Genomic DNA, 18,350 nt, shown 5'->3' with positions numbered 1-18,350 from the left:
AAATGGGGGAATATAGCTACTTGGTTTTCGTAGGCCCATACTAGAACTCTGTGCCCCTCCATATATCTTATCTTATCTTATACAACATTAAATCCAGCACTATATCACTATACATACAAGGTTTACTTGGTACAAATGTCATTCCTCTATTCAAAACATATATTTCGGCAGCATTTAGTGTATATTTAGATAAATTAAATACAATACCATGAATAAAACAACATGAAGTCAATTCAAAGTCCTTCTTTTGTTCATCGAGTCCCTGTCGTCGCTCCGTGACCACTTCCACGGACCTTTCCTCTTGACATTCATGGGCAGCATACCCAAAAAATAATCCTGTCCTAATTGCACTTTAGGACGTGCTCCCATGCCCCCTAAAACAGGCACAGATTCTACCCTCTCATTAGAAGTATCTTGCAAACTAGTCAAGGGAGTCACAGATGTAATCAATGTCCCTCCCTTAACTAAATCACTTTGATTGCAGTCAGTGTTCAACGGCCCTTCCAAATTCGCCGATTCTTTGCCCGTGACTGCTAAGTCACAAGCAGTAATCACATTCGAAGTTTGTGCAGATTGGGAAGCTCGTATTTCGCTGTCAATAGCTACCACTCTTCCATTAACCATTAACGGGTCCCCCGCCAAAGCATCAACCGGAACTGCTGTTGCTGTAAGTGTCTCTGTGCTAGACATCAAACGACCGTGCCGCTCCTCTGCATTTGTAGGTCTCCCTCTGGGTCCCTGTGACCTCCATGTATTATTAGAGGATCGAGGGGTATTCTTTGGCCACATGAAGATATTGCCCCTCGAAAAATCTTCATAGTCTCCCCTTAATTTACCCATTTTCAAAGTTCTTAATTTATCATCATTATCCAGAAGACTCTGATGTATCTGCTCCAATCGGGTCTTATGATGTGGTTCCCAAAAATTGTCCGTCAACTTCTGCTTTGCATTGGATACCTCACACTTTAAATCTGCAACTTCTGAAGAGAAAAAAGTTATCAACAACTCCATGTATTGAAAGCTTGTTTTTATATTGATAGCCTGCCACTTAGCTAATAAATCTGGATACTTGTCCCCTTGTGTTGGCATGCACATAACACGCATGCCCCTCGGGACAATACCATAGTCCAGACAAGCCTCCAAGTGGTAGGCTTGCCATTGTAGTCGTTGTAGCCTCATGGCCTTAAAATTAAGGTCACGAGCCAAATCTTCAAAAGTTTTGTCCATCGCTAGCGGTTTCAACGGCTCTTCACCATTATTCCTCAAAACAGAGAAACCCAAATTAAGCAGAGGATTCTGCTGCGTTGTCAGTTTATCTGTACACCAAATATCCATAGCCAAACCACGACTGCCTGTTGCTGACATTGTATTCAGTCCATTGGTTACGGTATTTCCTTCAGCAGCATGCATAGCACAATAAGCCAAAAGTAGAAAATCCAAGAAGAAAGCTAGTGCTTAGCCTAATCCCAGTGCTTCCAATTATCAACAAATACAAAATAAGAAAATCACTGGGAACTGCTGCTGTACAAAGACAATAAATATTTATTAAAACACTGAGAGTAAAAAACAAAGTGAGCGCTTTCAGGCTAAACCCTTCGTCAGACAAAAGTGCTCTTACAAACATCACATTTTTAAAAAATACTTACACCAATCAGTATTCAGAAAAAAACCGCCTTTTTCTGTGGGTTGTCTTAATTCAAACAATTCAATTAATAATTAAAGGCACATACTACTGCTGATGTGTATTCAATAAAATAAAATAAAAAATTCAATAAAAAGCATGCCTGTTTTTGAGAGTGGGTTTCAGGGGTACCATATCATTCAGCCCTGGTTTAACATGGGCTGTTAGGTCTAAAATCCATTGTGATTCTATGGCCTCTGTTTTCAACCTGATATCACCACCTCTCTTGTTAAGAAATACATTAGCAATCACCCTGAATTTAAAATTATGTGTTGGGTGATCCTTAACATGATTATATAGTGCATTGTGCTCATCACAATTCCTAATGGAGCCTAAATGTTGCAGGATCCTGGTCTTTAACATATTGTTGGTCTTGTCAACATAATATCCTTGACATGATGTACATCCTGCCATATATACCACATTGGTGGTCCTACAGGTAGCTTTCCCCCTAAATGTAAAACTCTTCCCTGTTGACGGATGTATAAAAACTGTCTCCCTATTTATATATTCACAGGCCTTACAACTACCACATGGCACAGTGCCCTGGGACTTAGGTAAGCATGTGACATCATTATTGCCCCTATCTCGACAAAGTATATCCTTCAGATTCTTGTTCCTCTTATAACTGAACTGGGACTTCCCCTACTATGTCACTCAGGTTCCTATCACTTGAAATGATATTCCAATTCCTCTTAATGATGTCACATACCCCTTGAATGTTACTCCCATAGGTCAAAGTCACTCTAGGTTTCATGTCCTTGTTCCTATCATTATTCTTATAGCCATTCTGACTGCTGTCATTACTTTCTGACCTTGTGTCTATACTAAGCCATGGCTTATATTTCCCTTTCCTATTCTCACTGCCTCTTATGGCTGCTGCTTCCACTAAATCATGTCTATATCCCCTATCCTGAAAACACTTCTTCAAATTCACTACCTCCTTCTCAAATTGATCATTCATCAAACTAAGCCTAGATATCCTGCCCACCTGTCCTTCCACTATATTGGAAAAAGTGAACCTAGGATGCATACTATCAAAAGAGAGTAAGGAATTCTGACAGCTCTCTTTTCTAAATACTTTTGAACTAAAACCTTCAGATGTAAGTTCAATGGTAACATCTAAAAAGTCCAGGGCCACATACGAGCTCTTTATGTCAAATCTCAGGAAGGAAGTAGTGGAATGCAAAAATTCCACAAAGGAGGTCAGCCTTTGTTCACCTCCCTTCCAAGCAATAAAGATGTCATCCACAAATCGTAGGTAGACCCCTATGTGTTGATTCCAGTCACTGTTATTTAAAACATGTTGTTTTTCCCAATAAGAGAGAACTAAATTAGCATAGGAATTAGCACAGGGGGTTCCCATGGCTACCCCCTGTGCTTGCCTATACATTGTGCCATTACTCAAGAAAACATTGTTCTCTAGAACTAATTTCAATGACTCCTCTATGAGCAAAAGTTCTCTCTCTGCTACACCCATGTCCTTTAGAATCCCTACACAGGCCAAAATTCCATACTCATTACCTATCACTGTGAATAAACTATGTACATCTAAACTTACTAACATAATCCCTTCCTGTCCACCTTCCCTATTCATCTCACCCAAAATCTTTAGGAAGTGTGCAGTATCCTTCAAAACATTATCCATGAGATCAACGTAGGGTCTAAGTGTGCATTCCAACCATATAGATAAATTCTCAGTGACCCAGCCCCTACCCGACACTATAGGTCTAAGTGGTGGGTCAATCAGTGACTTGTGTACTTTGGGTAGAGCCTTGAACACTGGAATGACTGGTTTATCTACATGAAAAAAATCTTTGAGGTCCTGTGTTATGTACATGTTAGCAAATAGCCATTCTACACGTACATGTACCTTACTTATGATGTTCTTGACTTCTACTGGATTCAACATATAATAAACCTCTCTTTCTGATAACAGTTCTGATATCTTCCTGTTATACCAGTCAGTGTCCAAGACAACTACTCCCCCTCCTTTGCCTGCCATCCTTATCGTCAGATCTTGATTTTTACTAAGTTTCTCTAAGGCCTGTCTTTGCTCATTAGTTAAATTATAAAAACAGTTTTTCCCTTTTTCTTGCAAGAGCTTACATAAATCACTCTCACATTTGTTAATAAATAAATTCAGTGCTGGTGAAAATGGGGGAATATAGCCACTTGGTTTTCGTAGGCCCATACTAGAACTCTGTGCCCCTCCATATATCTTATTCAACATTACCTTTCGGCAATACAACATTAAATCCAGCACTATATCACTATACATACAAGGTTTACTTGGTACAAATGTCATTCCTCTATTCAAAACATATATTTCGGCAGCATTTAGTGTATATTTAGATAAATTAAATACAATACCATGAATAAAACAACATGAAGTCAATTCAAAGTCCTTCTTTTGTTCATCGAGTCCCTGTCGTCGCTCCGTGACCACTTCCACGGACCTTTCCTCTTGACATTCATGGGCAGCATACCCAAAAAATAATCCTGTCCTAATTGCACTTTAGGACGTGCTCCCATGCCCCCTAAAACAGGCACAGATTCTACCCTCTCATTAGAAGTATCTTGCAAACTAGTCAAGGGAGTCACAGATGTAATCAATGTCCCTCCCTTAACTAAATCACTTTGATTGCAGTCAGTGTTCAACGGCCCTTCCAAATTCGCCGATTCTTTGCCCGTGACTGCTAAGTCACAAGCAGTAATCACATTCGAAGTTTGTGCAGATTGGGAAGCTCGTATTTCGCTGTCAATAGCTACCACTCTTCCATTAACCATTAACGGGTCCCCCGCCAAAGCGTCAACTGGAACTGCTGTTGCTGTAAGTGTCTCTGTGCTAGACATCAAACGACCGTGCCGCTCCTCTGCATTTGTAGGTCTCCCTCTGGGTCCCTGTGACCTCCATGTATTATTAGAGGATCGAGGGGTATTCTTTGGCCACACGAAGATAATGCCCCTCGAAAAATCTTCATAGTCTCGCCTTAATTTACCCATTTTCAAAGTTCTTAATTTATCATCATTATCCAGAAGACTCTGATGTATCTGCTCCAATCGGGTCTTATAATGTGGTTCCCAAAAATTGTCCGTCAACTTCTGCTTTGCATTGGATACCTCACACTTTAAATCTGCAACTTCTGAAGAGAAAAAAGTTATCAACAACTCCATGTATTGAAAGCTTGTTTTTATATTGATAGCCTGCCACTTAGCTAATAAATCTGGATACTTGTCCCCTTGTGTTGGCATGCACATAACACGCATGCCCCTCGGGACAATACCATAGTCCAGACAAGCCTCCAAGTGGTAGGCTTGCCATTGTAGTCGTTGTAGCCTCATGGCCTTAAAATTAAGGTCACGAGCCAAATCTTCAAAAGTTTTGTCCATCGCTAGTGGTTTCAACGGCTCTTCACCATTATTCTCTAAAACAGAGAAACCCAAATTAAGCAGAGGATTCTGCTGCGTTGTCAGTTTATATGTACACCAAATATCCATAGCCAAACCACGACTGCCTGTTGCTGACATTGTATTCATTCCATTGGTTACGGTATTTCCTTCAGCAGCATGCATAGCACAATAAGCCAAAAGTAGAAAATCCAAGAAGAAAGCTAGTGCTTAGCCTAATCCCAGTGCTTCCAATTATCAACAAATACAAAATAAGAAAATCACTGGGAACTGCTGCTGTACGAACACAATAAATATTTATTAAAACACTGAGAGTAAAAAACAAAGTGAGCGCTTTCAGGCAAAACCCTTCGTCAGACAAAAGTGCTCTTACAAACATCACATTTTTAAAAAATACTTACACCAATCAGTATTCAGAAAAAACCCGCCTTTTCTGTGGGTTGTCTTAATTCAAACAATTCAATTAATAATTAAAGGCACATACTACTGCTGATGTGTATTCAATAAAATAAAATAAAAAATTCAATAAAAAGCATGCCTGTTTTTGAGAGTGGGTTTCAGGGGTACCATATCATTCAGCCCTGGTTTAACATGGGCTGTTAGGTCTAAAATCCATTGTGATTCTATGGCCTCTGTTTTCAACCTGATATCACCACCTCTCTTGTTAAGAAATACATTAGCAATCACCCTGAATTTAAAATTATGTGTTGGGTGATCCTTAACAGGATTATATAGTGCATTGTGCTCATCACAATTCCTAATGGAGCCTAAATGTTGCAGGACCCTGGTCTTTAACATATTGTTGGTCTTGCCAACATAATATCCTTGACATGATGTACATCCTGCCATATATACCACATTGGTGGTCCTACAGGTAGCTTTCCCCCTAAATGTAAAACTCTTCCCTGTTGACGGATGTATAAAAACTGTCTCCCTATTTATATATTCACAGGCCTTACAACTACCACATGGCACAGTGCCCTGGGACTTAGGTAAGCATGTGACATCATTATTGCCCCTATCTCGACAAAGTATATCCTTCAGATTCTTGTTCCTCTTATAACTGAACTGCGGGACTTCCCCTACTATGGCACTCAGGTTCCTATCACTTGTAATGATATTCCAATTCCTCTTAATGAAGTCACATACCCCTTGAATGTTACTCCCATAGGTCAAAGTCACTCTAGGTTTCATGTCCTTGTTCCTATCATTATTCTTATAGCCATTCTGACTGCTGTCATTACTTTCTGACCTTGTGTCTATACTAAGCCATGGCTTATATTTCCCTTTCCTATTCTCACTGCCTCTTATGGCTGCTGCTTCCACTAAATCATGTCTATATCCCCTATCCTGAAAACACTTCTTCAAATTCACTACCTCCTTCTCAAATTGATCATTCATCAAACTAAGCCTAGATATCCTGCCCACCTGTCCTTCCACTATATTGGAAAAAGTGAACCTAGGATGCATACTATCAAAAGAGAGTAAGGAATTCTTCCAGCTCTCTTTTCTAAATAGTTTTGAACTAAAACCTTCAGATGTAAGTTCAATGGTAACATCTAAAAAGTCCAGGGCCACATACGAGCTCTTTATGTCAAATCTCAGGAAGGAAGTAGTGGAATGCAAAAATTCCACAAAGGAGGTCAGCCTTTGTTCACCTCCCTTCCAAGCAATAAAGATGTCATCCACAAATCGTAGGTAGACCCCTATGTGTTGATTCCAGTCACTGTTATTTAAAACATGTTGTTTTTCCCAATAAGAGAGAACTAAATTAACATAGGAATTAGCACAGGGGGTTCCCATGGCTACCCCCTGTGCTTGCCTATACATTGTACCATTACTCAAGAAAACATTGTTCTCTAGAACTAATTTCAATGACTCCTCTATGAGCAAAAGTTCTCTCTCTGCTACACCCATGTCCTTTAGAATCCCTACACAGGCCAAAATTCCATACTCATTACCTATCACTGTGAATAAACTATGTACATCTAAACTTACCAACATAATCCCTTCCTGTCCACCTTCCCTATTCATCTCACCCAAAATCTTTAGGAAGTGTGCAGTATCCTTCAAAACATTATCCATGAGATCAACGTAGGGTCTAAGTGTGCATTCCAGCCATATAGATAAATTCTCAGTGACCCAGCCCCTACCCGACACTATAGGTCTAAGTGGTGGGTCAATCAGTGACTTGTGTACTTTGGGTAGAGCCTTGAACACTGGAATGACTGGTTTATCTACATGAAAAAAATCTTTGAGGTCCTGTGTTATGTACATGTTAGCAAATAGCCATTCTACACATACATGTACCTTACTTATGATGTTCTTGACTTCTACTGGATTCAACATATAATAAACCTCTCTTTCTGATAACAGTTCTGATATCTTCCTGTTATACCAGTCAGTGTCCAAGACAACTACTCCCCCTCCTTTGCCTGCCATCCTTATCGTCAGATCTTGATTTTTACTAAGTTTCTCTAAGGCTTGTCTTTGCTCATTAGTTAAATTATAAAAACAGTTTTTCCCTTTTTCTTGCAAGAGCTTACATAAATCACTCTCACATTTGTTAATAAATAAATTCAGTGCTGGTGAAAATGGGGGAATATAGCTACTTGGTTTTTGTAGGCCCATACTAGAACTCTGTGCCCCTCCATATATCTTATTCAACATTACCTTTCGGAAATACAACATTAAATCCAGCACTATATCACTATACATACAAGGTTTACTTGGTACAAATGTCATTCCTCTATTCAAAACATATATTTCGGCAGCATTTAGTGTATATTTAGATAAATTAAATACAATACCATGAATAAAACAACATGAAGTCAATTCAAAGTCCTTCTTTTGTTCATCGAGTCCCTGTCGTCGCTCCGTGACCACTTCCACGGACCTTTCCTCTTGACATTCATGGGCAGCATACCCAAAAAATAATCCTGTCCTAATTGCACTTTAGGACGCGCTCCCATGCCCCTAAAACAGGCACAGATTCTACCCTCTCATTAGAAGTATCTTGCAAACTAGTCAAGGGAGTCACAGATGTAATCAATGTCCCTCCCTTAACTAAAAAACTTTGATTGCAGTCAGTGTTCAACGGCCCTTCCAAATTCGCCGATTCTTTGCCCATGACTGCTAAGTCACAAGCAGTAATCACATTCGAAGTTTGTGCAGATTGGGAAGCTCGTATTTCACTGTCAATAGCTACCACTCTTCCATTAACCATTAACGGGCCCCCCGCCAAAGCGTCAACTGGAACTGCTGTTGCTGTAAGTGTCTCTGTGCTAGACGTCAAACGACCGCGCCGCTCCTCTGCATTTGTAGGTCTCCCTCTGGGTCCCTGTGACCTCCATGTATTATTAGAGGATCGAGGGGTATTCTTTGGCCACACGAAGATATTGCCCCTCGAAAAATCTTCATAGTCTCGCCTTAATTTACCCATTTTCAAAGTTCTTAATTTATCATCATTATCCAGAAGACTCTGATGTATCTGCTCCAATCGGGTCTTATGATGTGGTTCCCGAAAATTGTCCGTCAACTTCTGCTTTGCATTGGATACCTCACACTTTAAATCTGCAACTTCTGAAGAGAAAAAAGTTATCAACAACTCCATGTATTGAAAGCTTGTTTTTATATTGATAGCCTGCCACTTAGCTAATAAATCTGGATACTTGTCCCCTTGTGTTGGCATGCACATAACACGCATGCCCCACGGGACAATACCATAGTCCAGACAAGCCTCCAAGTGGTAGGCTTGCCATTATAGTCGTTGTAGCCTCATGGCCTTAAAATTAAGATCACGAGCCAAATCTTCAAAAGTTTTGTCCATCGCTAGCGGTTTCAACGGCTCTTCACCATTATTCCTCAAAACAGAGAAACCCAAATTAAGCAGAGGATTCTGCTGCGTTGTCAGTTTATCTGTACACCAAATATCCATAGCCAAACCACGACTGCCTGTTGCTGACATTGTATTCAGTCCATTGGTTACGGTATTTCCTTCAGCAGCATGCATAGCACAATAAGCCAAAAGTAGAAAATCCAAGAAGAAAGCTAGTGCTTAGCCTAATCCCAGTGCTTCCAATTATCAACAAATACAAAATAAGAAAATCACTGGGAACTGCTGCTGTACGAACACAATAAATATTTATTAAAACACTGAGAGTAAAAAACAAAGTGAGCGCTTTCGGGCTAAACCCTTCGTCAGACAAAAGTGCTTTTACAAACATCACATTTTTAAAAAATACTTACACCAATCAGTATTCAGAAAAAACCCGCATTTTTCTGTGGGTTGTCTTAATTCAAACAATTCAATTAATAATTAAAGGCACATACTACTGCTGATGTGTATTCAATAAAATAAAATAAAAAATTCAATAAAAAGCATGCCTATTTTTGAGAGTGGGTTTCAGGGGTACCATATCATTCAGCCCTGGTTCAACATGGGCTGTTAGGTCTAAAATCCATTGTGATTCTATGGCCTCTGTTTTCAACCTGATATCACCACCTCTCTTGTTAAGAAATACATTAGCAATCACCCTGAATTTAAAATTATGTGTTGGGTGATCCTTAACATGATTATATAGTGCATTGTGCTCATCACAATTCCTAATGGAGCCTAAATGTTGCAGGATCCTGGTCTTTAACATATTGTTGGTCTTGCCAACATAATATCCTTGACATGATGTACATCCTGCCATATATACCACATTGGTGGTCCTACAGGTAGCTTTCCCCTAAATGTAAAACTCTTCCCTGTTGACGGATGTATAAAACTGTCTCCCTATTTATATATTCACAGGCCTTACAACTACCACATGGCACAGTGCCCTGGGACCTAGGTAAGCATGTGACATCATTATTGCCCCATCTCGACAAAGTATATCCTTCAGATTCTTGTTCCTCTTATAACTGAACTGCGGGACTTCCCCTACTATGTCACTCAGGTTCCTATCACTTGTAATGATATTCCAATTCCTCTTAATGATGTCACATACCCCTTGAATGTTACTCCCATAGGTCAAAGTCACTCTAGGTTTCATGTCCTTGTTCCTATCATTATTCTTATAGCCATTCTGACTGCTGTCATTACTTTCTGACCTTGTGTCTATACTAAGCCATGGCTTATATTTCCCTTTCCTATTCTCACTGCCTCTTATGGCTGCTGCTTCCACTAAATCATGTCTATATCCCCTATCCTGAAAACACTTCTTCAAATTCACTACCTCCTTCTCAAATTGATCATCCATCAAACTAACCCTAGATATCCTGCCCACCTGTCCTTCCACTATATTGGAAAAAGTGAACCTAGGATGCATACTATCAAAAGAGAGTAAGGAATTCTTCCAGCTCTCTTTTCTAAATAGTTTTGAACTAAAACCTTCAGATGTAAGTTCAATGGTAACATCTAAAAAGTCCAGGGCCACATACGAGCTCTTTATGTCAAATCTCAGGAAGAAAGTAGTGGAATGCAAAAATTCCACAAAGGAGGCCAGCCTTTGTTCACCTCCCTTCCAAGCAATAAAGATGTCATCCACAAATCGTAGGTAGACCCCTATGTGTTGATTCCAGTCACTGTTATTTAAAACATGTTGTTTTTCCCAATAAGAGAGAACTAAATTAGCATAGGAATTAGCACAGGGGGTTCCCATGGCTACCCCCTGTGCTTGCCTATACATTGTACCATTACTCAAGAAAACATTGTTCTCTAGAACTAATTTCAATGACTCCTCTATGAGCAAAAGTTCTCTCTCTGCTACACCCATGTCCTTTAGAATCCCTACACAGGCCAAAATTCCATACTCATTACCTATCACTGTGAATAAACTATGTACATCTAAACTTACTAACATAATCCCTTCCTGTCCACCTTCCTATTCATCTCACCCAAAATCTTTAGGAAGTGTGCAGTATCCTTCAAAACATTATCCATGAGATCAACGTAGGGTCTAAGTGTGCATTCCAGCCATATAGATAAATTCTCAGTGACCCAGCCCCTACCCGACACTATAGGTCTAAGTGGTGGGTCAATCAGTGACTTGTGTACTTTGGGTAGAGCCTTGAACACTGCAATGACTGGTTTATCTACATGAAAAAAATCTTTGAGGTCCTGTGTTATGTACATGTTAGCAAATAGCCATTCTACACGTACATGTACCTTACTTATGATGTTCTTGACTTCTACTGGATTCAACATATAATAAACCTCTCTTTCTGATAACAGTTCTGATATCTTCCTGTTATACCAGTCAGTGTCCAAGACAACTACTCCCCCTCCTTTGTCTGCCATCCTTATCGTCAGATCTTGATTTTTACTAAGTATATATGTGTGTGTGTGTGTGTGTGTGTGTGTGTGTGTATATGTGTGTGTCCGTGTGCGTGCGCGTGCGCATGGGTTTCTTCATCCTGTTCAATCATCAGTTCATTGAAGCCTTTGACACTATCTCTCATAAACTACTCCTTGAGAAACTCTCCCAACTTAACTTATGTTCTTCCTCATTAAACTGGTTCTCTAGTTACTTATCTAATAGATCTCAAGCTGTTAAATGGAAAAAAGCCACTTTCTCATTCCTAAGCACTCCAACTGGGGTCCCCCAAGGCTCCATATTGGGTCCTCTACTATTTAACATCTTCATAAATGATTTCCATAATTCTATCCCATTCTCTAATATTATTCAATATGCAGATGATTCAACTATTATCTGCTCTGCCACATCCATTCCAGTACTCCAAAAGCTTACACAAGATGCATTCTCTATCACTGAACAATGGATGAAAATAAAAACACCTAGCATTAAATGCCTCTAAAACCAAATTAATGGTATTTACTCCCTCTAAACACATCTCTGCCAACCCAAACTCTTTCTTAATCACCTGTAACAATAACACATCCTTGGAATTGGTGCCAGAGACTAAGTTACTTGGGGTTCAAATTGACAGTCAGTTTAAATTCAACTCCCACATACAACTAAATATCAAAAAAACTCATCAAAAACTAGGCATGCTCTACCGACAAAATTGTTTCCTTACACCCTCTACTAAAAGCACTCTCTCTTCCACATTCCTTATTCCCTCTCTTCTATATGGAGCCCCACTCCTGACTAACCTACAATCTTCCCTCAAAAACACAACTTTCCTCATGCTACAATAAAATAGCTAAATTCACTAATGGCCACAAAGCATCTACTCACCATTGTTCTTCTCTCCACAAACTAGTATGGTTAGAACTACCCAACCGACTCATCTATTCTCAACTCACTTTTGCCCACAAGCTCATCTTTAAACCCTTCCTTTGTCCATCTATTTCCCCTGCCTTTAAAATGCACCTCCCCATCAGAGAACTCAGAACCAATAACCAGAACCTACTTGAACTATACATACCATTACACCCCCAGGTAAAAAACTCCTATCCTATAGTTTAGCACATCTCTGGAACTCCCTACCTCCAGCTATTCGTACCACCTTCAACACTTTACATTCAAATAATCTCTTTACTCTCATCTACTAACCCAGTGGGAATGCTCTTGCACCCACCCTTCATAATTCAATGCACTTGCACCCACCCTTCATAATTCAAGACTGCCTTACTTCCTTCCTCCTCCTGCTAATAAGATTCCTTGTATCTGCCTCTCCCGTTGTAGTAACTTGCATCCTTTAACTAGCTGCCTAATCTCAAATCAAAATAATTTTTGTATCCCTTACCTAGCAACCTAACTCAAAATGCCTAGGCAATTTCATCAGTAATGTCACTTGAAAGATATACTCTTAATGTGTACATACTGAAACATGAATTACTTTTATAGTAGATACCACCTGCAATGTTCCATTGATTATGTTTGTTCAAACAGTAATCTGTATAATTCTATAAATGCTGCAATATGAATCACTTTTATAGTATATACCATCTACAAACAGTAATCTGTACAATTCTGTAAATACTGCAATTTGAATTTTGTAAATAATGCAATCTGAATCACTTCTATAGTATGTACCAACTGTAACAGTCATCACCAGTATGATGCTCTAACTGTGTAATTTGTTTGTTAATATTGTATTATATATCCAAAACTATGTAACCTTGTTTCTGGAGCTTTTCTCCCTGGGACTCCATTGAAAACGGGTTCATCTTGGCCAATGGACTATCCTGGTAAACCAACGGCAAACAAATAAATAAATAAATTGAAAGAGTGAAGTACTTGGAAAATTTATGAAAAGTCTCTGTGGTTAAGAAAAGGGTAGGTTTTTAATGCTGAAACTAGGATATACAGGAAGTTTTAACATTAAAAGTGGGAAATTGTAAGTTTGTGTGTTTGCGTGTGTGTGTGTGTGTGTGTGTGTGTGTGTGTGTGTGTGTGTGTGTGTGTGTGTGTGTTTGCTGGTTAGGGTTACAATAAGGACTAGGAAAGGAGATAACGTTAGTATTCTACATGTGTGTTGATATAGGTGATGGGTAGTATCTTGTATAGTCGTGAAGTTACAAAAATTGTTATTCCAAGGTAAAGTGTAGGGATGCAGTTTTGGCAAGGGCATGGTTAGGATTAGCATACATTAATTATTAATGTGGTATGGAGTGGGTATACCCCCTGTGCATCCATATTAATGCTTGCTAACCCTAACTTTTCTATGTGTCAGAAAATGTGTGGTCTCATTTTGCTGACCTGCTCCAGTAATGTGTGCTAACATTAACCCTGCCACTAACCTCAGCCTTTCATCTTACCATAGAAAATCCTTTTTCTAACACTACCAGTATATGTGATACTCTGACACACACTACATATATCATGACAAACACACATCAATAAATCTATTCCCTTACCCAGCTCTTACTTCAACCCTACCCCTCATACACATGCACAACCACTCCCATCTGTACTGCTCAACCTTTCCCACAGTAGCCTTATGCTTGTAATTAACTGTATTGTTTCTGCTCATTTGAGTTCTTGTAATAGTTGTTATAATTTAACTAATTTTAATGGAGCTTTTCTCCCCGGGTCTCTTCTGAAAAAGGGCTTCTGCTCAGTCAGACTAACCCATCATCAAATGTCAAAATAAATAAATAAATACAAATCATAACACCATTTGACAACTCCAGCACTTTGCGGAAGGTATATTTGGCAAAATGTACTTTCAATCAATTTCCCATGCAGTTATTCCACTCTCTTTTAAAGAAGGCCAGATATTGTACTCCCTTTTAAAGAAGGCCATATTTCCAACACACTGCTTAACTTGTCATTTCAAGTGTGTGTTTTATTACAACTATATTATGACTTTCCATGTGGCACCAGCAGTTAGTGCATAGATCTAAAGAATATAGGTGAGGTAGGCAGAAGTTCAAATCTGCCTGTGTGTACAAAAGGAAGTAGTGCCATACAGGACTGACCTACTGAATGGATATGATATGAACAATTCTACTAATGGTAACATTTATACATGTGTAGAGCTTTGATCTTATACCAGTTGTAGGGGCAACATATGTATTCTAACACCTTGCCAAGATATCCCTTCAAATGTGTTATTTCTTTCAACTGTGTTATGACTTTTTATGTGGCATCAGCAACTAGCACACAGGTCTAGAGAATGTACAGTAAGGTAGGCAGGTGTTCACATCTTTCAATGTGCACCTAGTATGAGTGTGCAGAAAAATAGTAACATGCAGGATGGGCTTACTACATGGATTTGATATGTAAACTTCTACTTAGGGATAACATTTACACAGGTACAGGGTTTTGATTCAAGTGCCTGCCTCCTTTTCAAAGAAGGCCACATGTATTCAAACACCCTGTTCAAGATATCATTTTAAATGTGTGCTTTCTGACCGGTGTGATATGATTTACTCTAGTTAGTGGACAGCTAAAGAAAACACTCAGGTAGGCAAGTGATCAAGTTAACATAGTGCAACAAGTATGAGATATTAGCATTTCATAATAGGTAGGATCTTAGTCCATAGATGTGATGTGATATAATGCATATAGTTCCATTTAGCTACCATTACTGATGGGGATATTTGTGATCCCCCAAGTGTTGTATAGTCTTTTAAGGGAGTCCATATGTATTCAAATACACAGGTCAATTTGGCACTTTAGCAGTGTTCTTTCTGACAGGCATGCTATGACTAATTCTGTGACATCAGCTTTTTTGTATAGGTGTAGAGACTGTGTGGATTACATAGATAGGTGTTCAAATCTGTCAGTGTGTACCTTGCATGAGTGTGCATCAAATAATCTGGTAACAGGACTGGCTTACTCAACATATGTGATATGTACACTTCAATTTATTGATACCATTTACACAGGTAGAGATTTTTGTTCCCAGATGTTATACTCCCTTTTAAAAGAGCACAAATAAATTCCAATAAACTGTTTTACTTGACAGTTTGGTTGTGTGCTTTCTGACATCTCTCATCTACCTTCCCTTGTGGCATGAATACTTAATACACAGATCTAGAGAATATAGACAGAAGTAGGCAGGTATTCAAATCCAGTAGTGTATATGCACTTTGAGTGTGTCAGAAAAGGGTAACAGACTGGACTAACTTACTCAACATATATGATGTGTAAAATTCTACTTGGTATTAGCATTTATACAGATAGATGGTTTTGTTTCCCTAAACTGTTGTAATCCCATTTGAGGGGACCAGATGCATTCCAGCACAAATGTTTCCCTTCAAATGTATGCTTTCTGACATGTATAATATGATTTGTTTTGCTGTGTCATCAGTTAGTGTACAGACCTAGAAAATGTTGAGATAGACAGGCAGGTGTTCAAATCCAGTAGTGTTTACTTTGTATTAGTGTGCTGAAAATCAAGTGACAATAAGCAGGAATGGCTTCCTCAACAGATAGTGATGTTTGCAATACTAATTAATGATAATACTTTCACAGAGGCAGGGTTTGGATCCCTCTGGTCATGCACTTCATTTTAAGGTTGCCCATATACATTCAAACACAATGATCACATTATCCATTCAGCTGTGTGCCTTCTGAGGACTGTGGTATCAGTAGGTGCTGCTCACATCTTAAGACAGTGAGTCATATGGGCATGTCTTCACACCCAGCATTGTCTTCCTTGTATGAGTGTGCAAAAAAAAGACATTGATGGCATAGTGAAATGGCTCACTCATTGTATGTAATGTGTGATGTTTTATTGCTTTTTGATATGTGGGTAAATTTGATCCCCCAAGTGCTGTACTTCCTTGTAAGTATGCCCAGTTTAACAATGTATGTTTGTACCTTTTGATGAGTGATGTTTAGCTCAAAGCAGCATCAGTATTCAATGGTGAAGAATAGTAATGACAGTTTCTCATCCTGTGGTAAAAACTGCTGAGAATTTGCCTTTGGCCACATGATTCTGCTCATAAAGAGCATAAGACCAAATATCTGTAAATATCTGTCAAACAGAAAGAGCAAATTAAAATAGATATTTTTACTGTCAATCATGCAGAAGTTAGAATACATATATAACACCTAAAAAGACAAATAAGCACCAAAGATGTCACTGTGAGTTGTAGGAAAGCAGAGTAGTAGGGATGAATTAGGTATTCAAACTTTGAAATGAAAATCTGGTTTATGGCCTGTGTTAACATCCTAGTCCTGCTTGCAACCACCTCAGCTGTCCACTTTGACAGATCATTGTTTTCTGCAAGTACATATGAACACACCATCCTCCCTTTGTGATCACTTTGGTCACCTCCTCTCATGTTTTATTGAGTTTCAGCCCTGAGACCAGTTTCACTGGTATCTTATGTATCTTCCCCAATTGCCTGGACTCCTATTCCCATTTGTGATGTAGTCTATCACCCAGACTGGGCTGCATCCTGAAATGTTGGCACTCATAACACCAAGGGCCAAAATGCCAAAAAATGGAAATGCAGGAAAACAGAAAATATTTAATATCGCTTTTTCTCCTTTAATTTATTGTTGTTGTTGTAGTGGGACAAGCCTTCCTATCACCCCTAATGTGTGTGTGTGTGTGTGGGGGGGGGGGTGCAACCCTATCTGCTTTAGCCAACCAATAATAAATAAAGTAACCAGGGCATACTCAAACTATATAACCATAACTTCCATTAAAATCCAGCCCATTTACATCACACACAAAAGAATCTTAAAATAACAGACACTCCTACTGACTATAATTATCCTGTAGCTTATATACATCTGATTTAAAGTTTTCTGTCTTAGTACTAAGCTCTTGAAGAGAAGATATAATTTGCTAAATGTCTCATTAAGATGGATCATTCTAAGATTTTTAAGACCATTTTCTTTAAAAGATAATATTTACTCAATAAATGATTTCAGAAAAGAAATACAAACTGTTAACATTTAAAAAGATGAAATGTATCAGTCAAATGTCATAGTTCTAAGTATGGAGGAATTTTCTTAATTTCTGTCATAAAAAATCATTTTGAGAAACAAAAGTCCAGATCTGCTTAAATGGCAACCATTTCAAACAGACCATTTTTTAAAGAGTGAATGATTACCTATATATTTCCTCTACACTGCAGTGAAGGCATACACTCTGACTCGAATTTTTAAGGCTCAAAAGTCTCATGAGTATGATATCTCTTTCCCATTTAAAGGTGCAGATGATGATAATGTTATCAGCCCAGAAACCCAGCAAACATAAAGCAAAATATACTGCATTACCAGATTGCCTTTATGTATCTCTCGTCACCTCAAAGTAAGTGAAAATCTATCCTACTAGTATTCTTACATGAAAAAACATAAATATTTCATCTGTGCAAAGTACTTACTAGGCATAATTGAATATCTATATGATGAGATTGATACTGATCTACTATTTTAAAAATGATCTGCCTTATGCCTTTCAGTCTGCAGTAGGAACATATTATCAACCCATCATGAGTCCTGCTACTGTATTGATGTATTTTTCCCAATATTTAATTCCTTGCATCCTCACTGATGTGAAAGCTTATTGATAATTTAAGACAGTCAGTGTTGCACACAAGATCAATACCGCTTAGGGCCAACTAATCCTTCTAAAACCTCACAAAATTCCCTCTGTTACTAACGTAATGAATGCTCTGGCCTCTGCCCTTATTTTTATTTATTACTTGTTGAATGGGTTAGTCCCACTAGGTTGGTAACCTCTTTTCATGGGAAATACAAGGCGTAATTGATACTACTAGGGGAAATTTAGCTAATGCATTGGAAAAGTTCCCTTAATGTTTTCTATAGGAACCATGGGATCTTTTGCATCTACCCAAGTTACCACCAACTCAAGCAGATGGGGTCTCAGTTTAACA

Source organism: Protopterus annectens, chromosome 1.part0 (genome assembly GCF_019279795.1).
Source record: "Protopterus annectens isolate FY-2018-M chromosome 1.part0, PAN1.0, whole genome shotgun sequence".
Lineage (NCBI taxonomy): Eukaryota > Metazoa > Chordata > Ceratodontiformes > Protopteridae > Protopterus > Protopterus annectens.
This window is presented reverse-complemented; position numbering follows the sequence as displayed.